The sequence below is a fragment of the Vombatus ursinus genome, unplaced genomic scaffold, assembly GCF_900497805.2.
Source record: "Vombatus ursinus unplaced genomic scaffold, bare-nosed wombat genome assembly UNPS02000577.1, whole genome shotgun sequence".
Taxonomy (NCBI): Eukaryota; Metazoa; Chordata; class Mammalia; order Diprotodontia; family Vombatidae; genus Vombatus; species Vombatus ursinus.
The window spans coordinates 16,824,868-16,852,498 of NW_020940355.1; positions in this window are offsets into that span (position 1 = coordinate 16,824,868).

The following is a 27,631-nucleotide window of genomic DNA, read 5'->3' on the forward strand; positions in this document are numbered from 1 at the left end:
AATGGCTGAGATTCATTCTAGCCTGCTTCAGATTCCTTAAAGAGCCTGGACAGTATGGTGGATCTTTAATAAATCTTGTCTTTGGCTGAAAGATTGCTTGGGTCAAATTCATTTGGGTAGGACCCATGTGTCACTGTTTCAGGGTCCCAGCACCCCTTAACCTCAACAAGTGTGGTCTCTGTTGATACATTGTCAGTTGGGTGATTTTGAGAGAAGTAGATGCTGTTGGAAACTCTATATATGGGTGTGTTCTACATGAATGGTTTACAAAACACTTTTCTCCCCAAATCCAAAGAGGTAGAGAGTGCAAATATCATTGTTTTCTACTTCAGAAATGAGGAAATGGAGGCTGAAGGTGATACATTATTTGTCCAAGGTCACACAACTAGTTATTGGCAGAACCAGGAATCAGCATGTGATGCTAGAATAACCTCAATTTCCTTTTTTGATAGGGCTATTAAACCAGTAAACTAAGGGAACACCGTGGCTAAAATTTACTTAAATTTCAGCAAAACATTTGACAAATTCTCTTTTGCTGTTCTTATGGATGGGACAGAAACACATGGTAAAGTCAGGTGACACTAAACTAGATGGATGAGCAGACAAATGGGCTGATGTCATTTTGTGGGATGGTTCCCCAGTGGAATGCCCAGGGGACTGTTTAACATTTTTATTAGTGACTTTGGTGAAGTTATAGTGTGCCTTTAGAAAGTTTGAAGATCGGGGGGCGGAGCCAAGATGGCGGAGGGAAAGCAGTGACTTGTTAGAGCTCTCCCCCCAAACCCTTCCAAATACCTATAAAAAATGACTCTAAACAAATTCTAAAGCAGCAGAACCCACAAAAAGACAGAGTGAAACAAATTTCCAGTTAAAGACAGCCTGGATGGTTGATCAGAAAGGTATATTGCACCGGGTGGGGAGAGAAGCGCAGTTCAGCGTGGGCACGCAGGCTGCAGCAAACCTGGAGCAGGCCTCAGAGGACTGAATCGCAGGCAGCTGCAGTGGTTTCCAGTCTTCTCAACCCATGAATGCCAAAGGCAACTTAGAAGGTCAGTGGGAAAAGTCTGTGACTGTGGTGAGAGAAGGAGCTAGGTGTCAGCCGCCCTTGGGGCCGCGGCTATTTCCTGAGCTTCCAGCCCACAGACTGAGGGGGAATCGAGTGGCTGATCAGAGGGGGATTGTAACGATCTCTTTGCCAGTGCTGAGGCAGGAATGTCTTGTTTTACCAGTGCTTGGATCTGGGTCACAGTTCTGAGGGGCGGTCCTGGGACAAGGAGGAACGCTGGTGTGGTGGAGCTTGTTGTGGTGGTGGTAAGGAAACACCTCGCCCCTTATCATAGCACCTTGGAAGAACTGAAAACTTTCAGGTCCCTAGAAGTATCTCTGAAAACAGCTGTACAGACCCCCGAAGCTTGGGACAGTACATTCTCCACATTGGAAACAGACTTTTACCTTAACAAAGAGTTTAAAACTCAAGTAATTGTCAGGGATCATGAATAAGCAGCCAAAAAGAGTCAGACTATATTATCTTACTTTGGTGATAAAGAAGATCAAAATATACAACCAGAAGAAGACAATGAAGCCAAAGCTCCTAAATCCAAAGCCTCCAAGAAGAATATGAATCAGTCGCAGGCCTTGGAAAAGCTCAAAAGGGATTTTGAGAAGCAAGTAAGAGAAGTAGAGGAAAAACTGGGAAGAGAAATGAGAGTGATGCAAGAAAATCATGAAAAACAAGTCAACAGCCTGCTAAAGGAGACTCAAAAAAATGCTGAAGAAAATAACACCTTAAAAAATAGCCTAACCCAAATGGCAAAAGAGGTCCAAAAAGCCAATGAGGAGAAGAATGCCGTAAAAAGCAAATTTCCCAAAATGGAAAAGGAAGTCCAAAAGACTACTGAAGAAAATACTTCCTTAAAAATTAGAGTAGAGCAATTGGAAGCTAGTGACTTTATGAGAAATGAAGACACTGTAAAACAAATTCAAAAGAATGAAAAAATAGAAAACAATGTGAAATATCTCATTGGAAAAACAACTGACCTGGAAAATAGATCCAGGAGATAGAATTTAAAAATTATTGGACTATCTGAAAGCCATGATCAAAAAAAGAGCCTAGACCTCATCTTTCAAGAAATGATCAAGGAAAACTGCCCTGATATTTTAGAACCAGAGGGCAAAATAGAAATTGAAAGAATCCACCAATCACCACCTGAAAGAGATCCCCAAAGGAAAACTACTAGGAATATTGTAGCTAAATTCCAGAGTTCCCAGGTCAAGAAGAAAATATTACAAGAAGCCAGAAAGGAACAATTCTAGTCTTGTGGAAACACAATCAGGGTAACACAAAATTTAGCCGCTTCTACATTAAGGGACCACAGGGCACGGAATATAATATTCTGGAGGGCAAAGGAGATAGGATTACAACCAAGAATCACCTACCCAGCAAAACTGAGTATAATCCTGCAGGGGAAAAAATAGTTATTCAGTGAAATAGAGGACTTTCAAGCATTCTTGATGAAAAGATCAGAGCTGAATAGAAAATTTGATTTTCAAATACAAGACTCAAGTGGAACATGAAGAGGTAAACAGGAAAGAGAAATCATAAGAGACTTATTATTGTTGAACTGTTTACATTCCTGCATGGAAAGATGATATTTGTAACTCATGAGACCTTTGTCAGTATTAGGGTAGTTGGAGGGGAAAAAATTGTATGTACCTATATATAGATGTTGATGGATAGATAGATAGATAGATAGATAGATAGATAGATAGATAGATAGATAGATAGATAGATAGATAGATAGACAGATTGAGGGCACAGGTTGAGTTGAAGATGAAGGGTTCATATCTGGAGAATAAAAGTAAGGGGTGAGAGAGGATTATACTAGGAGAAGGAGATAGGGAGAGGTAGAACGGGGTAAATTATCTCACAAAAAAAAAACCAGAAAAGAAAAGGCTCTTACAGTGGAGGGGAAATGGGGGAAGGTGAGAGGGAATGAGTGAATCTTATTCTCATAGAATTTCACTTAAGGAGGGAATAACATACACACTCAATTGGGTATGGAAATCTGTCTTACCCTACAGGAAAATGATGGGGGGAGGGGACAAGGGAGTAGGGGGATGAGAGAGAGAAGGGCAGATTGGGAAAGGGAGTAATCTTCTGAGGAGGGTCAGAGTCAAAAGAAAGAATAGAATAAATGGGGGGGTGGGATAGGATCAAGGGAAATAGAGTTAGTTTTTCACAGCATGTCTACTATGGAAGTGTTTTGCATAACTGTACATATATAACCTACATTTAGTTGCTTGCCTTATCAATGAGGGTGGTTGGGGAGGGAGGAAGGGAGAAAATTTGGAACCCAAAGTTTTAAAAACACATGTTTAAAAAAAAATGTTTTCACATGCAACTGGGAAATAAGAAATACAGGAAATGGGGTACAGAAATCCATCCTGCCCTACAGGAAAATTGAAGGGGAAGGGGATAAGAGAAGGGGGGAGAGGCAGAAGGAAAGGCAGACTAGGGGAAGGGGTGTTCACAATGCATGCCATCTTGGGGTGGGGGGAGGGGTGAGATGGGCTGAAAATTTGGAACTTAAAATCTTGTGAAAGTAAATGTTGAAAACAAAAAAAATAAACAAAAATTACCATAAAAAAAGAAAGTTTGAAGATCATAACAGATCTGATAACAGAATTTGGATGCAAAATAGCCCTCTAAACTAGATCATTGGGTGGGAATTTAAAATAGGTTAAGTCTGATTGGAAAGAAATAATAGCTAACATTTATACAGTGATTACTATGTGCCAGGCATTGTGCCAAGTGGTTTACAATGATCTTTATTTTTGAGGCTTATAATTATCCTGAGAAGTAGGGGCTATTATTATCCCCATTTTGCAGATATTGAAACTGAGATAAACAGAGGTTAAGTGACTTTCCCAGGGTACCTAGCTAGGGCAGATTTGAACTCAGGTCTTCCTGACTTAATCTCAACCCTTTATCCATTGTGTCATCTAGCCACCCCATTAAAATAACCAAGTTTTCAGGTATTGAATTTGTCTAAAAATGATCAGTGCAATTTGTTGAATTGAAAGCTCAGTGAATCATCCATTCAGATCTCATCTGGCTCCTAAGAAAAGACATCCCAATTTCCCCAAATGGTTAATGTTTCTTCTCAAACTATCATAGATTTACTTAGCTGTGTGAATGTTTTATAGGACTAATAAACTTCTTGAGGGCAGGAAGTATTTAAAAGACTACCTTTTAGAAAGAGGATATATATATATACACATATATATATACACACACACATATATATATATATATATATCCTCTTTCTAAAAAAAAATATATATATATATATATATATATATATTTTTTCCCCCTCTTTAGGCCCAGAGGCCAGAACTACCAGCAAACAATGAGTGGAGTAGAGAAGCAGATCTAGGCTTGATAAGGCAAGACTTCATAACAATTAGAATTGTCAAGTGAAGTGGAATACAACCAGGGTAGTTCACTCTCAAGTGAAGTCTTTAAGCAAAGGCTGGAGGTCCACTTATTCCATATCTTGTAGAATATATATTCCATCTGGCACCGGCCCTAGATGTTATCTGACGCCCCCTTCAAATATTCTGTGGTTCTTTTATCCAGCTCAATCAAACAGAAAATTAATACCTACTAAGTTCAAAGTAGAAAACCCATATGGTATGGTAGATAGCAGGTTGACTCCAGAGTCATGGAACTCTGTGTTCAAGTGTTGCCTCAGTCATGTATTGGTTGAGTGATACTGCACAGGTCACTGTAAATGAGAATGTAAGCTCCTTGAGGACAGGGATTATTTTCCTTGTGTCTTTGTATCCTCAGCATTAGTGCAGATACTGAACCACAGTAAGTGCTTAATAAATGCTTGTTGACGGATTGACCTGAAGAGTTGCTAGATGTGTGAGAATGAGAAGCCCTACCACAAATTCCCCAACACAAATGAAATCCAAGGTCCAGAACAAAAATATCCAAGAAAAGTAGGTTAAAATTAAAAGGACATAAGGGATGAGCCTTTACATTCAGACTAATTCATCTTAACATCACGTCTCAGGCAAGTCTGAGATAGAAGTGCTCAGCCTAGAAGACCCTGTTATAGGAAATTGAGGGTTTTAAGCATTTAAACTTATATTATGTTCTTAAGCAAGTAGAGAGAGGCTAATTGCTGACTGGGATCAATTAACCCTCCCTTACTGACTCACCCTTGCCCTGAGGCAGTAAGAGAAAAAAAAAAAAGATCTTCTAGGACCTGGGACAAACCAATAGAAACAATAATTTAGACCCCTTAGTATCTAGATTCCTTTGGCTCTGTCCTCTCTTTCTGGTACAATGATGATTGAATTAGAACCAAGCCCCCAACTTGCACCCACAATCCTCTTTTGTTTTGTCATGCCTAAGTTACTGTCTTTGTCTCTGGCTTGTTCCCTAGGACCAGAACCCAGATTTAATCTTTCAGGCCTTTCAGACATCATCTCCAAACTATAGCCTCTGTGACTGGGTTTACACTATCTATCACCAGACTTCTCTGGCACTAATAACTTGATTGCTCAGATGAAGAAAAAGAAAAAAGAAAAAAAAAAGTCTATATCATGTTTGTGGTATATGAGAAGTGCACTAGAGAAAATATTTTTGGAATGTATGCTTGTGATTTTCCTAATACAAGGAACTTGTGAGGATACTTATTCTACCAATGTAGATTATAATGACTTCTGAACTAAAAGTTTTAGAATTGCTTGGGACACTTAGATGTGAAGTGACTAGGGTGGACAGTATATATCAGATCTCCCAGGTCTTCCTGGCTCAAGGACCAGCTTTCTACTATGTCACACTCCTTCTCATATGATGATGATGATAGCTTCTATTATTTATTTATTCTTAATATTATTATTACTGATTTCAATACCTTTCTAGGTATCATCTCAATTGATCTAAAAAGATTATATCATAGGATGATTTATTTAAAACTGAAAGGGACCTTAGAAGTCATCTAGACCATCCTTTTACAAATGAGGAAACTGAGACCATGACAGGTACAAGAAAACTAGATACAAGAACTTATTTCTGTCTTGAATTTTTCAAAGGATAAGGGGAAAAGATTTCAGAAACTACAGTCCAGCAAAGTTAATGTTGTTCTCAGCAATTTTCTAGAGGGGGCTACTAAACAGATGTTTTCATTAAACATTTAGAAAAGAAGTAGGAGTTTACTAGGAGCCAGCATGGATTCATTAGGAAGTTATGACAAGTAATGTAATTTCCTTTTCTAATAAGGTTGCTAGAGCAGTAGATCAGGGGTATGATGCAGACAGAATTTATCTTGATTTCACCGAAGCATTTGATATAGTTTCTTGCAACATCCTTGTGGACAAGATGGAAAAATTCAGGTCACATGATAGTAAGGTTATATAGATGAACAGTTGTTTGAACATTAAAGCTTAATGGACCAGTGTTAACCTAAAGAAAGGTCAATAGGGGCAGCTAGGTGGCGCAGTGGATAAAGCATGGGCCCTAGAGTCCTAGAGGACCTGAGTTCAAATCCAGTCTCAGACACTTAACACTTAGTAGCTGTGTGACCTTGGGCAAGTCACTTAATCCCATTGCCTAGCTCAAAAAAAAAGGAAAAAAAAAAGAAAGTTCTCTAATAGAGATTTCTGGTGTTCTGTCTTTGGCCCTCTCTCATTCATATTTTTTGATGGAGACAACTTGGTATAGTGGAAGACTACAGTGATGTGGATTTAAATTCTGATGTTTACTTCCGGTATTGCCTTGAGCAATTCACTTAATTTCCCCAGGTCTTTGTTTTCTCATTAGTAAAAAGAATGTACTAGACCGGATGTTCTCCAAGGCCTCTTCCACCTCTTGATCTTTATTAAATTCTATTTGTTTCTACATTTATGGATAACAGAGACAGCTAGTTGGCACAAATGTTGAACTTGCAGTCTGGAAGACCCTCATTCACTATCATCATAATCCATATATACATGTACATAAATATATATGTATATACACATATACACACATACATACATATACACATATATACATGCATATACACAAAGTATGTGTGTATATAGCTAGTTATTGTTGTCATTATTGCTATGTGAAACAGGGAAGGTTAACATACATTGGGTGAATTACAATTAAATTTAAATTAAATTACAATTATAATTAAATTTACAATTAAAATTATCTTGATAAGTTGGAACAATGTTTAAAAACTTAAAAGATAAAATTCTACAAAGATAAAAATGAAGTCATTCAAGTACCCCTCTTCTTCAAAAAAGAGTGCAATTAAGTAAGTAAGGGTTTTCAGAGACTTGATAGTTCATATTAAGCAAAACTAGTCATTTTATGTGATCAGAAATTCAATATGAGTTTACCCATGGTGGAATTTGCTGAACAAGTGAAGACAACTTTACTCTGCTTTGCTACTTATTCTGTCTTGCTTCCATGTGGTATGTTGCTCAAGGGTGGCTCTATAAGTGTCAGGCCATGAATAGAGAACAAAAATTCTCTTTGGAAAATTAGGGGCTATCCAGAGAAGAGTGACCAGGACCCTAAGAAATCTTGGAATTGTATCACATGAGGAATGGTTGAGGGGACTTTGGGTGTTTAGCTTAGAAATGAAAAAAAAAATTTTTTTTTGAGGTCATAGTCACTTTCTTTGATAGTTAAAGAAGAGTCATATGGAAAACAAACAAACAAACATATATCTGTTATTCTAGAGGGCAGATCTAAGACAAATGTGTGAGATACACAGGAGGGCAGATTTCAGTTTAATATAAGAAACAGCTTTCTTTTATTTAGAGCTTTCCAATGGTGGAATGATAAAGAGTAATGAGACTCCCATCAGTGGAAATTATTCAACCTATGCTAAATGACCATTTGCCATGGATGCTGTAGAAGGAATTTGTATAGGTCAGAGAAGGATATGTGAATGTATGCACACATATGCATATACACCGAGGATTATTTGAAGAACAAATACTGAAGCTTCCTAATAGTTAATTATCTCTCTCTTTCTCTCTCTCTGTCATATATATGTATATATGTATGTATGTATGTATGTATATAAACTAATTTTCTAGGTCCTTATTAAATCATAGCACCCAGAACTAAATGATAGTCTCTCTCTCTCTCAATATGTATATACATATATACACATTTTTGTATATTTATGTACATATATACATACATATACAATGCATGTACATATACACATGTATATGTATACACACACATATATATACATACTGCTTTAGTTATTTTTGCATTCTTAAAGCTAATTGTGTCATTAAAATCTTCTGACTTGATCAAAGCTATTAGCACATGAAATGATTCGCTGGTTTAAAATATAAGACTCTTAAAATCTAAGAACAGGTGCAGAATAAAAATTTTCTATTATCAAGGATCTATAATCATGCCCTCAACTCTTCATTAGAGAATTTAATTTAGGAATGTAAATACCAACAGGAAAACAAAATATGTTAGTTATTCTCCTGAGCAGTAGGCATTAGTTAGCATTGGATTTTGGCTCTAATATATGCATCAAATATGGGTTGGGAGAAAAGACAGTTTAAGGGCTTAAGAAAAGAGACCAGGTTAAGCACATGATTGGGAGCAGATTGGAGAGTCAGTCTTGGGAGTTCCATGTCCAGACTGGGTAGGGTGGGAAAAAGGGTGTTAGATCTTCTCTGATCTGTTCGGGAAGGCTTTGTGAAACAGACAACTTAAGGGATGTTAAAATGTCTGCAGATGTGTAAATCTGGCTGTCATTTCAAGTATGTATTTATCTCTCAAATTGAACCCATATGTGGAAAGTCACCAGGAACAGAATTCAAAGAGAATCAGGCCAGAGCATTTCTCTTCTAAGCAGGTCTTTGGTGGTAGCAGCTGGATTAGCTTTAAGATAGGAGCTTCTTTATCCAGGCAGATGCAGCAGTCATCAGGAGTTAATTTGTTAGAATATTCACATATGCAAATCATGTCACAATGCTGAAACGTAACCACATAATGACTGGAAAATGCTATGCCCATAAATCATACTACCACGATCATCAAAATTTCCACTCAGCCAGGACAAATTCACCAGCATTTATGTCTTTCCAGCTTTTAGCCCATAAAATTTTGTGTTTTTGGAGAGTGTGTTATACTGGTGATCTTAAAACTCCCAAGTCTGGTATAATGAGTCCTCAAGTGCGTTATAACTTACCAGTAATTACATTTCAACATTTCTGCTTTCAGCAGTTAGTGTTTTATTCATAAACATTTAAACACTGAATTAGGCATAAAATCAGAATGTTGGCAACAACCCGGCTTAATTTCATTAACTATTAGGTAAACTCCGTATTTCTTCTTCAAATAATCCTTGGTTTGAATGCTAAAGATGTAATGAACTTCATGGTTCATAGCATCTGACATTGCTTAATTAATGGGTGCATTTATAGTACATAGGCCTTGGTAATTGATTTATATGCATGATTTGCACATACAGCTGTTAGTTCCTGTAGGAAAGTCATAATTCAAATGTGTGCATATTTTGTAGATATGGGGAAAAGAAGGGAAAAAATGAATTTGACAAGTTCTTCCCCAAAACATGATAACAAATTAATAGTTCAGAAATGAAACCTTTAAGATAAAGCATTCAAGTTATAGCCTTGAGTTTAAACAACTTGCATGTTTAACATGAAAATAAAACAAAAACAAGAAAGAATCCTTAAAAAAAGATAAACTTTTACTGCTGTAGAAAGCATAGTTCAGTTAACAATAAACTTAGAATATTTCCCTTGCTTTTAAACCAAACCATACAACTGAAAGTGTTGTTTAGGTTAGCTGTTTTTAGGTTATCTGCTCACCTCAGTCAAATGCTAAAGAGAGGAGTCCTACATTAGGTGCAGGCCTGGACTAAATGACCTCTAGGTCCCTTCCAAGATTTTGTGGAATTTTATTCATTTGCTAAGCTATGTGACAGTCCTACATGTGGGACTGTTTCTTCTGTCATCCTATAGGCCAATGGTGTCAAACAAATAGAAATGCAGGTCACTAAACAGTCCATAAAGATACTAGAAAACTCTGCATGTTTCTATATTTCCTTTTTAAGAATTAGTACATCAACACATTAAAATCAGATGGAAACTGCATTTTAATCTGGTTTGGGCTGCACTCTGAAACATTGTGGGCCATGTGACACCTTGGTGGTAGGCCAAAATTCCAGAAAATCCATACAAAGTACAATCTTTCAGGGGCAGCTAGGTGGCGCAGTGGATAGAGCACCGGCCCTGGATTCAGGACGACCTGAGTTCAAATCCGGCCTCAGACACATAACACTCACTCGCTGTGTGACCCTGGGCAGGTCACTTAACCCCATTGCCTAGCAAAAAACAAACAAAGAAAGTACAATCTTTCACATATGGAGGTGATACTCTAATCTGTATTAAAAAAGATTTGTCTTTGAAATTAGTGTCTTTTCTGTTATGGCTATGTTTCATCATCTATATTTTCCTACCTATTCTCCTACAGCATCATTCACAATAAGGGTTAGGGTAAATATATATGTTTGTGAACAGAATGAAGCTATCAGATTTACTAACTTCAAATGATTATTTCCCCCCTCCCCCATGTAATTGGCAGAAGTAGTGTGACCAAGTTAACAGGAGGGCAGCCTTGGCATCAGTAGAATCTGGGTTCAAGTTCTGCCTTTGAGATATGCTGGCTACAAATCTGGATATGCCACTAAGTATCTCATGGCCCCAGGCCACTAAGACTACAAATTATAGAAGCTGGGGAGAGCTACATTAGAAGGAATTTCCTCTTTGGGGGATCCCTATAACAATGAAATCACAGGCTGGGTTAAAAAAAAAAGGTAATACAATATGACATATGTAGATAGAGAATATTTGCATTTCCATCTGGGTAGGGACATAATTAGGCACAGGGGGAGAAAAACACTCAGTTTCCTCTCCCTGAATTATGTCTTCTTTGAGTTTAAGGTAAATATTTTATAGGCAAAAGTGGGAATTCAGTTTTCCTAACCTATACAACAGATTATTTGTGAAACCCAAAGTTGTGTGTTGTGTAATCAGAGTTGAAGAATAACTGAGCTCTGAGGGCAAAGGGGTCTCTAGTGGCAATTTAAGGAAGGTTGAGGAAGAGAAACAGCTGTTTCTGGATTATCCATTACCACAAAGTAAAGACTGCATCCTTCCTGATTCTCTCTAACCAACGGTTTAAGTTCTGAGTCATAATCCTGTACCCTATGCCTCTAATTTACCATGCTGCCTGCCAGGGTCATGGAGCACCATTTCCTCCATGATCATGTATGCCTAGCCCTTTCCCTTTTTGTTAGTTGATGGATGTATTCCAGTGGTTCTTGCAGGAAACGCTCAAAAACCTAACCCACTGTTTTTATTTTCCTAATTCAAATTTCTAGAGTAGTTTTCAAAGTGTTTTATTGTACATTAAAGCAGGCAAAGTACAGATACCTTGATGGGTTGCACATTGCTGGCTCTATTTCCTGGTGCTCTAAGGCAATGCTCAACTTTTTCACTTTCTAACTCCCTATACTCTACATCTGCTATTCTAATGCCTCCAATTCATCAGAAAACCGGCAGTCATAAATTTCCTCTTTTTTTTTTTCCAAAGACCTGCACACATGCACACACACGCACACAGAGTCATATAAACACATACACACATGCTGCTTTCTTCTGCATTGATCTGAAATAAGGGAAAGTAGGGGAGGAGACTCTGTGGACAGTAACTGCATTAACTTTGCCAGAGAATGATTCTTTGCATATTCATTGATCTTACTTTAAGCCCTCAGGTTGTTACCTGATTCCATTCACCATTCCTTCAGGGTCAGAAATGGTAAATATATTTTCTCCAGTGGCCCAGGACTGCCTTCTGCATGAACTAGAGAATAAATTGGCTTAACACAGTGAGGCTCACCTTCTGAGAGACTTAACCCTCCATTTTCAGGTGGTTGATGATTTATAGTCCTTTGTAAGAATCAGCTTTCTGTCACAGAGGTCAAATTAAGAAAGTTGGAAACTTAACTCCTTTTATGTGACTTCTTCTGGCCCATTGGTTTGCACAATGTTTGAGTTTATGGACCCATAATATTTAACACCAACAATGAATATACATAGAAAAGAACTCTGCTCCATCAGTCCTGAAGGACTTAATCCTTTCATCTCCAGAACTTCTGCACCGGGGACTCTTTGTGTTAAAAACCTCCTGTGTTATAGAAATGCTTGTTTTATTCCATAAATTAAAATTTCAAAATAAAATACATTAAAAAACAGAAACAAAATTTAGGAAGGCTCCAATCATTTTTAACTCCTAGAAAATCTTCTCTCTAGCTACATTATTACCATTTTCCCTTCCTTCTCCCCACATGCCTTTTAACTGCTGGAACTATAATTAAATCAACACCAACATTACTTTTGGAAAAAGTGTAAATCTACTTCCTTATATCTCAACTCACTAACCTGTAACTTTCCTACCCATCACCACTCCCCTGTTTGTGTTATCTGCCTTTCTTAGAATATGAGCTCCTTAAGGACTGGACTGTTTTCATTTTTCCCCCCAATGCTCAGGACTATACTTTGGCACATTGTAGATGCTTAATAAATGTTTTTTCATTCATTCATTCATTTCTAAATAAAGTGACAATTTTCACCCCAAAATGCTGAAGCTTCTTGGTAATATTAAGTATGTATATGCCCTATTTTTTTCTGCAATAGATTCTATAGAGGACAACTATTGATATTAGAAAGAATTTTTAAAAACTGTAGAGTGGCTTGCAAATGTAAACTATTTTTTATCATTACTCTTCTTTTAAACAGAGAGTCCACTGAAATCCAAAAACAAAAACAGTGTAACTATAAAAAAGAGAAAAAAAATGGAGCCCTGAGATGCACAGATGAAAAAGCAAAATTAATCATCAGACTGGATACTGAAATTAAGCACAGCAGGTAGAAAAAAGATCCTGTGTGGATTTCAAATGATAGCACACATCAGTGCACTTACACACATTGTTTTCCAACCTCTGCTATAAATAGATCTTATTGGAAATAATTAAGGCTGCTAATGGAAAATGGTAAACTGATCTATGCTGTACATAGAGTAATTTTCCCAGTATACTTTCATCAGATATATTATCTATCTCTTACTTTCCTAGTAGAAGACTTTTTCTACAATTAAGAGACAGTGGCCACCAAGGATATTGTATTGATGATTACTTAAATAATATGAAAAAATATGAAATGCATATATATGTATGTACAACACATACATAATTTTTTTGTTTTTTTTGTTTCAGTTTAAATATTAACAATTTTCCTGGTTTTCAGATTTTCAAACATCAACTATTTCACAATCACTGAATTTAACTCATAGAAAAACAAGGAATCCTCACTATTGTATGTTATATTAATGGTCTTCTATACTATGATTGAAGAGTTCCAGTGAGCAGAAACCCAGAACTTTGAAGAGTGGCCCCTTTTACTTTTTGGAAGCTAGTTCTTAGGACAGTTTTTCATGTCATCAAGCTCAAATTTACCTTTTTAAGCCTCTACCCCTTTCTCAAAATTTTACTTTATATGACCATACAAATGCAAACCTTGTTTCAGGTGATGACCCTTCAAATACACAAAGATGGGTATTATATTCTTTCTTCCTCCACCCTCTCCAGGTTTCTCTTTTCCAGGATAAATATCCCCAGTTCAATTATTTTTCATAAGATAGGAGATTAAATCCCTTTACTATCACCTTCACAAGAGCCCTTCAGCATATCAATATCCTTCTTGAACTGAATTTACCAATAAAACAGAAAAAAAAAGATAACAGAGTAGATTAGAAATCAGAATTTTAAAAAGGTATTCTTTATGGGACACATGTTAAAAACAAAAAAAAAAGATGGAGTTAAATTAAGGGACTGGAGCAGAATCTATTACACTTTAGCTAAAGTAAAAAGGCTGTGATATAATCATGATTTCAGACAAAACAATAGCAAAAATAGGCCTAATTAAAAGAGATTATTCAAACATTTTGAAATGCAAAATGGATAACTTTGATTACATTAAATTGAAAAGTTTTTGTACAAATAAAGAAAATGCAACAAATATTAGAAGGAAAGTAGAAAATTCAGAAATAAGTTTTACAACCAGTGTCTCAGATAAGGGCCTCATTTCTAAAATATCTAGAGAATTAAGTCAAATTTATAAGAATACAAGTCATTCCCCAATTGATGAATGGTCAAAGGATATGAACAGGCAGTTCTCAGATGAAGAAATTAAAGCCACATATAGTCATATGAAAAAATGCTCTAAATCATGATTGATTAGAGAAATGCAAATCAAAACAACTCTGAGGTACCACATCACACCTATCAGATTGGCTAACATGACAAAACAGGAAAATGATAAATGTTGGAGAAGATGTGGGAAAATTGGAACACTAATGCATTGTTGGTGGAGTTGTGAAATGATCCAACCATTTGGAAAGCAATTTGGAACTATGCCCAAAGGGCTATCAAAATGTGCATACCCTTTGACCCAGCAATAGCACTTCTAGGGCTATATCCCAAAGAGATCACACAAAAGGGAAAAGGACCCACATGTACAAAAATATTTATAGCAGCTCCTTTTGTGGTGGCAAAGAATTGGAAATTGAGAGGATGCCCATCAATTGGGGAATGAGTGAAGAAGTTATGGTATATGAATGTAATGGAATACTATTGTGCTATAAGAAATGATGAGCAGGCAGACTTCAGAAAAACCTGGAAAGACTTGTATAGTCTGATGTGAGTAAAGTGAGCAGAACCAGAAGAATGTTGTACACAATAACAGTTAGGTGTGATAACTAATATTGATAGACTTAAACCATCTCAGAAAGTCAAGGATCTAAGACATTTCCAAAGGCCTCATGATGGAAAATGCTATTCACATTCAAGGAAAGAACTATGGAGCTTGAATGCAGATCGAAGCATAATATTTGCTATTTTTTTTTCTTCTGTTGTGCTTTGTTTCCTCCTTCTGGTGGTTCCTCCTATTGGTTCTAATTCTTCCTTACAATATCACAACGTGCAAATATGTTTAATAGGAATGTAAATGTATAGCCTATATCAGATTGCACACCGTCTTGGGAAAAGAGGTGGGGAGGGAGGGGGAGAAAAATTTAAAACTTTAACGCTTATGGAAGAAATTGTTGATAAATCAAAATAAATTAATAAAGTTTATAAAAGAGATTATTCAGGGAAACTACATTTTGCTAAAAGGTACCATAGACTTTGAAGTAATATATGCACCAAATGGAATATAATTCAAATTCTTAAATAAAATATTAAATGAGTAATAGACTATAGAAAATAAAACTATACTACTATGGGAACATAATTTATCCCTCTTAAAACTAGATAAATTTAACCATGTAATAAGACAGCAAAGAAGTTAAGGGGATAAGTAGAATTTTAGAAAAAGTTTGATGTAATAGAATTCTAGAAAATATTGAATGGGAATAGAAAGGAATAAACTTATTATTCAGCTGTTATGGTGTCTTCACAAGGACTGGCCATGTATGAGGACATAAAATCTTTACACACATGCAAAGAAGCATAAATATTAAATTCACTTTTTGCAAATCATAATTCGATAAAAGCAGAATTCTATAAAGACCCTTTGAAGCACAGATTAAAAATCAACTGGAAAGTAAATAACCCAATCATAAAGAATGAAGGGGTAAAAAATCATAGAAACAATAATTTCATTAAAGATAATTACAACAATGAGATAGTAATGCCAAAATTTGTGGGAAGTAGACAAAGCAATATTTAGCAGAAATTTTGTATCTCTAAATGTATACGTAAATAAAAAAAAGAGAAAGAGCAGATCAACAAATCATGCAACTAAAAAAAAAAAACTAGAAAAAGAACATATTAAATATCCCTAGTTAAGCACCAAAATGGAAATCTTAAAAATCAAAGGAATGATGAATGAAACTGAAAGTAAAAAAAAAAAATTGAACTGATGCATAAAACTAAGAACTGGTTTTATGAAAAAATAAATAAATAATTGGCTAATTTGATTTTGAAGAAGAAAGTAGAAAATTTGATTACCATTATCAAAAATGAACAAAAAGGTGAATGCACAACCAATGAAATTAGATGTAATTATTAGGATCTATTTTGTCCAGTCATATGCCAACAAAACTATCTAAATAAAAGGGATGAATATTTACAAATACATACATAAAATACACATATTAAAAGAGGAGGAAATAGAATATTTAAATAATGCTATCTTAGAAAAAGAAATTTGATCAAGCCATAATGAGTTTTCTAAGAAAATAATCAGGGCTAAATGAATTTATAAATGAATTCTTCTAAATATTTAAACAACAATTAATTCCAATACTACATTAACTGTTTGAAATAATAGGTAAAGAAGGAGTCTTAGCAAATTCTTTCTTTGACACAAATATGGTTTTGATACCTAAACCAAAGAGAACAAACACTGAAAAAAAACTGTATACCAATTTCCCTATTGAATATTGATGTACAAATTAATAAAAAAAAAACTAGCAAGGAGACTACAGTAATGTATCACAAAAGTCATGTACTATGAGTGGGTCAGATTGCTATCAGAAATGCAGACTTGATTAAATATTTAGAAAATTTTTATGTATAATTGAACATATCAATAACAAAAAAAGTCATATAAATACTGAATAGAAGTTAATAGAAGTGGAAAAAGCTTTCAACAAAATACAACAGCCATTTCTTCTAAAAATCCTAGAAAGTATATGCATAAATGGAACTTTTCTTAAAATGTTAAGCATTATCTATCTAAAATGAAGTGCAAACATTATCTGTAATGGGCATAAACTAGAAGCCTTCCCAATAAAAGCAGGGGAAAAGCAAAGTTGTCCATTGTCACCACTATTACTTAATATTGTACTATACATTCTAGTTAAATCAATAAGAAAATAAATATAATTAACATAATAAAAACAGGCAATAAGGAAAGGAAACTACCTTTTTATGAAGATGATATGATGGTATGCTTAATGAACTCTAGAGAATCAACTAAAAAACTAGTCGAATCAGTTAATAACTTTAGCAAAGTTGCAATATACAAAATAATTCCACACAAATCTTATTCATTTCTGTATATTAGGCACAAAATTTAGCAGGAAGAAATAAGAAGTCAAATTCTATTTAAAATAACTAAAATTGTCATAAAATGCTTGAGAGTTTATCTGTCACAACACCCAAAGACGCTGTATGAACACAATTGCAAAACACTTCATACAAATAAAGACAGATCTATATAATTAGATAAATATTTAATTGCTTATGAACAAACTGAGTCATTATAATAAAAATGACAATACTATTTAAATTAATTTACATCTTCAGTGACATACCAATTAAACTACCAATGAATTACTTAAAAGAGCTAGGGGAAAAATCATCTGGAGAAAGGAAAGGTCAAAAATATCAAAGGAATCAATGAAAAAAAAATTAAGGAGGAGGCTATAGCAGTACCAGATCTTAAACCACACTACAAAATAGGAATCATGAAATCAATCTGATACAGGGTAAAAAAAATAGAGTGGTTGATCAGTAGAATATATCAGATATACAATATAGAGAAATATATGAGCACAATAAGTGTTTGACTAACTCCAACATTCCAACTTTGGAGGGCAAGCTTTCACTATCTGACAAAAGTAATATGGCCAAAACTAGTCATAGACCAGTATCTCACATCATATAACAAGATTAGTTCAAAATGGGTATGTGATTTAGTGATATCACAAGAAAATCGAAAAAACATGAGGGAAAAAAAAATACCTGCCAGGTCTATGGATAGGAGAAAATTCATATTAAACAAGGGACAGAATGTATCAGGGGCAACGAAATGCATAATTTGAATTACGTTAAATTTAAAAGGTCTTGCTCAAGCAAAACCAATGCATCCAAAATTAAAAGGAAAGGGGAAAACTAGAAAAATTCATAACCGGTTTTGCTAATAAAGGACTTATTTGTCAAATATGTAAGGAACTGAGCCAAATTTATAAAAATAAGAACCATTTTCCAATTGGTAAATGTTCAAAGGGTATGAACAGGTAGTTTCAAGAAGAAGAAATCAAACTGCCAATATTCTCATAAAATTCTGTATATAATTAATAGAGAAGTCCAAATTGAAACAACTGTATATCTACATACTTATCAGAATGGCTAAGATGATAGAAAAGGAAAATGACAAATTCTAGAGAGTGTATGGAAAAATAGGTACACTATTGCACTGTTGGTGGAGTTGTGAACTGGTCTAATCATTCTGGAGCATAATTTGAAATTATGGCCAAAGGGCTATAAAATTGTATCCCTTTTCACTTCGCAAAACCACTACTGAGTCTGTACCCTGAAGAACTCACAAAAAACCCCAAAAAACAAAACAAACAAACAAAAAAAGAGGACCCTTGCATACAAAAATATTTATAGCTGCTCTTTTTGTTGTGGCAAAGAATTGGAAACTGAGAGGATGTCCATCAATTAAGGAATGACTAAAGAAGTTATGATATATGCTTGTGATGAAATGCAATTGTCCTGATAGTTTCAGAAAAACCTGGAAAACCTTATATAAACTAAACTGATGCAAAGTAAAGTGAGCAGAACCACAAAAACATTTACATAGCAACAGCAATATCATTATGATAATCAGTTGTGAAAAACTTAGCAACTCTGATCAATACAATGATCCACAGCAATTCTAAATGACTCATGATGAAAAGATGCCATCTACCCCTAGACAGAGAACTGATGGACACTGGGGGCAGATTGAAACTTTTTTTCTTTTTCTTTATTTTTCCTGATTTTCCCCCACACCATGGTTAATGTGAAATGTTTTGCATGACTTCATATGTATACTGCATATCTTATTTCATGCCTTCTCAATATGTTGTATAGGAATGGATGGAGTGAGAAAATTTGAAACTGAAAATTAGAAAGAAAAAGAAACAACAATAAATCCTAATTGCCAATGATTTCTTTTGGGTTTATTGTGTTTAGTTCATGTACACCAAGCTTCCAGAACTGAACATAGTACTACAGAATCTGATTCTGGCAAAGAATAGTAAGATTGTCAGGTCTGTTGTTCTGAGCATTATGTTTACTTCTTGTTTTATAGCCTAACATTACAATAATGTTTTGTCTGTTATTTATATCGTTGATTTGTGTTGACCTTTATTAACATTTGTATTGGAGTCTAACAAAAACTCCTAGAACCTTTTTATATATACCTCTATCCACTCACGGTGCCCTGACTTTGTATCTGTGTGGTTTAAATGAACACTTGTAGCATTTTCCTTGCATCCTTATTAAATTGCATCTTTTTAGATTTATCCATTTTTCTGGTCCAGGGGTAGGGAACCTGCTCTTACAATCTGGCCAACCATTGTATTTAGTTTTAGGTAAAATGCCCTCAAAGTGATTAGTGCATACTTTACTAATGTGTTTGATGAATATTCTTCCTGGTTTAGTTAAATATATAATTGTATATGGGAGATTTAATGGATTTAGGGATCATGATCTGTTAACAACACAAAAAGAGGGCGAATTCACAATGATGCTGGAGACCGATAGCCTGAGTTTTTTCTTGACACATTCTCCTTAAAAAAGGTAAGAATTCTGAATAAATTAGTATGCATGCAAACATATGCAGACACACACTTTTGTATATCTCTCTAAGTGCGTTGAAATGCAATAATTGAAGGCAATTCTATGACCAAAATCACACTGCACTTTCACGAAAATCAGAGAGTTCTTTTATTCACTCCAGATTTAACATGTGATGCTATTCATGTCTTAGGGAAAATTCATTTGTGGTTTATTCTCACCAGCATTACAGGATCTTAGAGTTGGAAGGGACCTCATTGGCCACCTTGTCCAATATGTCCATGAACAGGAATGTCCTCCAAAATACATGCAGTGAATAGTCATATAGCCTCATCTTAAAAACCTCTAGTAAAGAGGAAACATTGTCCTACAAGGGAACCCATGTCATTTCTGGATAGCTCTGATTATTAAGAATCTTTAAAAAGAGATCAAGCCTAAACATTCCTCTCTTTAGTTCTACCCTCTTTAGACAAGTAGCACAATCAAGACCCCCTTCCATACTTCAGCCCTATCAATATTTACAGATAGTTTTATGTGCCTGCTCTCCTTCAAGCTACACATCATCATTTTCTTAAATCACTCTGATGGTAGTCTGCAATCCTGTTACCACATTTGCAACATTAGTCTACAATGCTTTGACTTGTTAATGAGTGTGGATCCCATAGCTGAAGAAAAAGTTCTAAAATCTGATCCAGGTGGAGTACAGAGATACCATCTCTTCCTTTCTTCTGGACATAATGCCCAGAAGACATATTATGAAAGCCATTGACTGCCATGCAACTCCCTGACATCCTGAACTTATAATCCACCAAGACTCCCAGATTCTTATTATATGATTTACGGGCTAGCTGTTTCCCCTATCTCTTACCTCTTCAATGAATTTCTGGAATGGAAGTGTAGCATTTTTCACTTATCTCTATTATATTTAATCTTGATAGATTTGGCTCACTGTTCTAACCTCTTAAGATTTTTTTTTTTGATCCTTACTATGTTATTATTATTTGTCTCTCAGATCTTTTTTATACTCTGTAAATTTGCTAAGAATGCCACATATCCTTCATACCAGTAATTCACAATAATGTTATTTAATACTATTAGACCTCTGATGTTTATCATAGGTCTAAGGAGTGATCTTCAGGATATTCCACTAGAAATCTGTCTTCAATTTCAAATCTACTCTTTAATGAATAGCAATATCTTAGTCATTCAAACAGTTTTGAAACTATTTAACTACATTTATTCTGTATCTTAATCTTATCTGTAAGGATAATGTAAGCAATTTTTGAATCCAGTTATTCTGTGCCTATTGTATACCCCTGACGTAGCAACTCTCTCAAAAATGGAAATTAGTTTAATATGACCTACTTTTAATATGCAAGTGTAGTTTGTGTCTTATATATAGTTATTGCTCAATAAATACTTGCTGAATTTTGAATTTGTATCCTGTATAATGTTAGTATAGTTACACATACAGGAAACTATTCTTTATATATTTTTGAATGAATTAATGAATGAACTCATAGGCTCAACAACATTAAAGTAACTAATGTAGGATACATGTAAAAAGAAGGTGATATCTAAACGAGAAACCTGACTGACCTTAATACTGTCCAATACATGGATGAAAATATTAGAATTTTTCCTTCTTTCTTTCCCTCCTTCTATCCATTTTGATGCACTTTGGCCAAAAAGAACAGTCCTAAACAGGGAGTGAAAAAATAGATCTGAAAATAAAGAATGTTATAAATGGATTTGGGGTTACAACAAGCCTGAAGACAGAACAGTGTTGGTTATTTGCTCCCCCCATTTTTTGGCCCACCAAGAACTACTCCCTTCCTGCCACCTCCTGCCAAGATTTGAAGATGACTTTGTCCTCACTTTTGCAATTTTATTGGACTTTATTCACATGAAAAAATATTACTTTTGAAAAAGAAGAAACAGTTTGACAAATCAGCATTTCAATGGCTAACAGTAAACCTATATGGTTTGGGATTTATTTTTCTTTAAATTGTATGTCCATTTGAATATTTTTCATATGAAACATAGTATCACCAAAAGGAATTGTCATTACAGCCAACTTGGTGCAAGATCCTTTTGCTAATGGGGAACATTTGGTTATTAAAGGACAATTTCCTTACCCTGGCTATTCCACAAGGCTTTTCATCAGAGGGGCCAACATGTAAATCCCCAAGTCTCAATTACTTGGGATATTCCATGTCAAGATTTTGGCTCCAGTTCATTTATTGCACACCTAGGCCACACTATGAAAAGCTGATCTCTCATAGGAAATTATACAAATTTTCATCTCCAAAATGTGAAATAGCCCCTCTTTTCAACAGAGACAGCTGTGCTACATTAATCAAATGTTCTCAGTCGAATTTGCACATTCTTCCTCCAAACGGTGTTTTAGATTGCAAACTCCTTGAGATCAGAAACCATGTCTCATTTCATCTTTGTGTTTCTAGCACCTAGCACTGTGTGTTCCACATGGTTTACATTTGATAAATGTTTGTTGAATTGGTCTACAAGTCAAGTCTATTAAAACAGTCAAACAACCTGGAAGGCAAGTCAGATGCTTTTTTTTTTTTTTGGGATTTACTTTTCCCTAACACATCTTTATAAATGGTGGGAAAACTTCTTATTGTGTAGATCAAGGAAATTATTGTAATTTCATTTGGAATGTGAGTTAGTAGATGTGATTCTGTGATTAAAAATAAGTTTCAAGTAAACAGGTTTCTGGGGAAGAATTCCATAGCTATGCAAAGGGATTACAGTTAATTCTAAATATGGCATACTTTAAAACTATTATGAGACAGTAATTTTTAGCAGTTCTACAGATGATTAAAAAGTCATTTTCTAAAATATTCTCACTGGAGTTTTTTATTTTTTTAAGAAAACATTTAATTGCTTCAATCAAGCATAACTACTTTCTGCTTATGGTGTAATTTGTATACTCTGATCACACGGTGTATGGCTATTTGTCATAATTTTATTTGTGCATATTCCCCACTGAAGTGATTGGCTATCATTAATTGAGAACAATTCCCTGCTCATTAAAGCAGGGCAGAAGAGGATGGAAAGGAAAACATCAAGAAAGGAAGCAAAAGAGATGAGGTCTGAAAGCTCAGCACATTGTCCTTTCCATAGGTGGGCCAGGACTCTTAGGTCCAACATTCTTTCATTGAAAAGGTATTAAAAGTGATCCATGGGGCTTTGGAAAGACAGGTATTCTATCGTACTCATAGTGGATCTATGAACCAGGCTCATCCGTTCCAGAAAATAATTTAGAATTTTGCTGAAAGAGTAACTAATCTGCCATATCATTTGACCCAAAGATCTCATTTCTGGGCATGTACCCCATGGAGGTCAATGACAGGAAGAAAAGTCATAGGTGGATCAACATATACCTGATGACATTTTTATGGTAGGAAAAAAAAAACACTGAAAACAAAGATGTACATCAGTTGGAGCATAGTTAAATAGATTGTGGTACAAGGATATAAGGACAGCTACGTGGCACAGTGGAGAGAGTACAGAGCCTGGAGTTGGGAAGACTTGAGTTCAAATCCAGCCTCAGATACTTACTAGCTGTGAGACTCTAGGCAAGTCACTTAACCTTGTTTGCCTCAGTTTCCTCAACTCTAAAACGAGCTAGAGAAGGAAATGGCAAACCACTGTAGTATCTTTGCCAGGAAAACCCCAAATGAGGTCATGAAGAGTTGGACATGACTAAAAGACTGAACAACAACAATAAAAGTATATAATGAAATAATATAATAAAAGATGGAGGAGGAGAATGACATAGGCAGTAGTGAGCCAATCTTGCAGTTAGGAAGACCTGGATTCAAGGATCCAAGTCCTACATCTTACACATACTGTATGTGCAATGCAAGTAATTAAACTCGTTTACTCCCAGAAAAACCTCCAAGCTTCTACATTGCAGATAAAGTGCCTATCTTCACTGCTGAGGGGGTTTCTTCACTGGGGGTGAGGGGAAAACAGCCTGTGCCAATGGAATGACAGACCTAGACCAGAAGAAACAATTAATGTGAAGAATTCACTGAACTATGAGAATGCTTATGTGAAGTAATGCAGAATGCAGGAAGCTGGAACAGGAAAACAAGATATATATTGACAACAATATAAATGGAGGAAAAAAAAATGGAAATGAACACTTCAATTATTCTCACCAATTTTGTTCCCCAGGAAAAAAGTAAATCTCCTCTTTTATTTGCAGAGGTAATAGAGTAAGGGAGTTGAACATTACATATTCTGTCAGAATTGAATGATATATTTAGATGGCCAAAATGTTTCTCCTCTTTTTCTTTTCTTTTCTTCCTTCTTTCTTTCCTTCCTTCTTTCCTTCCTTCCTTCCTTTCTTCCTTCCTTTCTTTCTTCCTTCCTTCCTTCCTTTCCCTCTTCTTTTTTTCTTTTTATTTCTTTGTTGTTGTTGCTGTTGTATAGGCTAGCTTGAAGCTATATGGAGGTGTAAAGGATATATTTGGAAAGAAAGGCCATAGACAAACTAAAGAAGCAAGTGAAAATTGTTTTAAATAATCTAAACGAGTGAAAAAAGCAGACCTGCTGCTAAATTATTTTCTTTCGTACACCTTTTTTTTTTAGGTTCTCTGCATCGTGTAGTAATTGCCATGCACAAACCTCTTTCAACTCAACAGGCCTGATTCTCAGATTCTAAGACCTGCTGGAACACTTCACTCCAGTATGTAGGTTAAACCATCCTGACAGGAAACAGGAAACTACATAAGCGTTCTCCCAAAGGGACCATTTCAAAATATAATAATACCATTACCTAGTTAGGAAACATCAAATAGTTACAATATGCAAACGGCTCAGCAGAGTTAATCTTCAGAAGTAACGTCCATCTAAGTAGACTGGCAAGCTCCCTATTAAGGGAATCCCAGATTATATTAATGAAGAGTGAAACAACCCAGGTGTTTTTAGAAGTGAGAGGGACGCTCACAAGGCAAAGGAAATAAAGGGTCTTCCTAATCATAGACACGTGTATCAGGCTGTGTTCCTTTCATACTCTATCTATTGTCTTAGCATAATAGAAACATCTTGTGGCGTTTTAATTTTATATGAAACTTCCTACTCCACTTTCTATCCCCTCCACACCTCTCAAACGTCATTACTAAACGAGCCTTTGTTTCTTCATTATACTCCTACCCCTGAGCCTTCTCTTTGCATCCAGACTGTTACCCCTTTTCCAACCTCCACTCAAACAATTTCCATCACTTCCATCAATTTGACAATTTCCCAGGCCCCACTTCCTTCACAAAGCTGTCTTTTGATCTATTAGCTGGTGTTTATTAGCACTTTCTATATGCAAAGAACTTCTAAAACTTCCTTAAGTAAGAGGAAGATGAATGGTACTTTATAGGCTATGCAATAAACAATTCCCAGGATTCACTATTTACATGACATCCCTCCCCATGTATAACTTTCTGCTGACAGTTTGATTTGAGTAATTTGTGTATTTCCTTAGTCTAGAAACAAATTAAGCAATAATTATTCAATGCCAATTATGTTCAAGGTGTTGCTATTCGAGTTGCTATTTCTCTACGATTTTAAGCTCCTAGAAAGCATGAACAATAAATGATATATTTCCATTGTATCAGGCCTACCATACTATCTGGTACAAATAAATTCAAAATAGGGTCTTTAATGATGATATTTCAATATTTCCTGGATCTATGGTTTCATTATCTAACTCCCTCCATGCCTTAGTTAATAAATTTTGATACTGTACATATTTTTAAAGCATTAGCTGACTGCTTAGACTCAGGTGATAAGAGGCAGGTAACAATGGACCAATGTCAATCTCTTCATGAGGGGTATCTATTTCTTGGAATTGCCTGACCTATTTCACCTCAAAGGAAGGAATTCCATATGTAACATAATATCTATACATCTATGCTTATATGTATATCTATATATCTGTTCATCCTACAAAATATACAAAAAAATCTTTTTGCCCCCCTCCCCCCAAATAAATAAATCAGTCAACTAAGGAACACAAATTTATCCAGGCACTATTAAGTATCTAACTGGCACTATGGTAGACATTATGAATTTTTTTTTAAATTTATTTTAAAAGAAATACTTTGTTCTCCTACAGGTTGGGAAAATGTGCTCTAGTTAATCACAAATTCTAGGTTAGCTAAGTTAATTCATGTTGCTCTAGCAAGAATCTATCTCTTTCTTTTGCCTTCCTTCCTAAGAAATACTCGTGAACAAAAGGGCATGAACGTAAATCTTAATAAACTGTGTACATGGAAGATCTAGGAATAAGGGGTCTAACTATTTTTTTAAACACCAAGTGAAATTAATGGTAAATGCCAATCCTTTGGTAACTTTATGAGAACTAGCCCCTATGGTAGATTATGCTGTTTCTTTTTAGCTGTGTTTTGAGGATAGATTGTAGAACAAACATTTAAATTATAGAGGAAGTATGGTGTTGTAAGTAGAGTACTGGGATTGGAGTCAGGAACATCTAGGTTTGAATCTTGCCTCAGGTACATACTGGTTACCTTTCCCTGTACAAGTCATTAAGCCTCAATTTCCTCATCTGTAGGATCCCCAAATGAGGGGGTTTGCCTCTATAATCTCTATAGTCTCCATCTATGATATGATCCTGTGATCTTTTGAATAAAATCTGTACTGGTAAAGTGATTATCTACTTTAATAAGGGATTTCAGAAAAATAGAAATATCATAGTATTGCCTAATAGTCTTCTGAAGCACAGGAGTCTTGACTCTTTTCTAAGTACCTGGCAACCTAAGTATGGAGAAACTCACTACCATAAGGTCAGTCACTAGTAAGTAATCTTTTTTTTTTTTCTTTTTGGCCACAGAAACTCAAAGACCATCTGAAACCCTCAAAAAGTTTAAGTTCAATCAAGTCTGTCTTCCACAGCTGCCAAAGTGATTTGCCTTAAGGGTAGAACTGCCCAAGTCAGTTCTCCTCAATAAACACCAGTGGCTACCTATTTAGGGTCCAATACAAAGTCCTCTGTTTGGCTTTTAAACTCCTTCATAACCTGGCCCTAACCTATCTTTCTAACTTTATTACTTATTACTCTTCTTTTCATTTTCAGCAAATCAGTAAAATGGGCCTTCTTTCTGTTCCTTACACATGGCATCTCAAAGCATTTATAGGCATCCTGCATGCTTAGAATGCATGCCCTCCTCATCATTTCCACTCAGAATTCCTCACTTCCATCAAGATGCAACTCAAGTATCATCTTCCACATATAGCCTTTCCTGATCCCTCCAAATAATAAGTCCTTGCCTCTGTAATTACTTGGTAATTAACTATTTTGTTCTTATTGGTGTTTATTTTCTCCATATTTATTTTGTTATATATGTACCAGTCTCTCCCATTAGACTACAAGCTCCATGAATATAGGGATTGTTTCATTCTTTCTGTTTGTATTTCCAGTGCCTAACACAGCGTCTGGCACAAGTAGGCACTTAATAAAGAATTGTGGATTGATTGGTTAATTTCCATTTTCAGTGTTTTGTGAATAGGAAAAATACTGGGTAGCAATCTATTATTTAAGTGGCTTTTCTCTAGTTTAATTTATCAATTAGCAAATGAATGAAGGAATGTAAAAACCATTTATGAAGCACTTGCTATGTTACAAACACTGTGTTCAGTGCTTGGGATACAAATAGAAAAAGCTAGACAGTTCCTGTTATCAAGGAGTTCACTCTTTACTTTGTAAAGACAAAAGCAGTACAGCAGCTGGGGAGATAGAAAGGCCCTGATGTGACAGGAAAGGCATACCCAGAGGTCCATAGGTTATTTTTAAGTAGTTAAGCTCCCCATGACTTGGGACTAGAGCATATAAAGGCAAGTCAGTTGGTAAAGCTTGGAGGATCTTAGGAGGTAGTAGCAATGTAAAT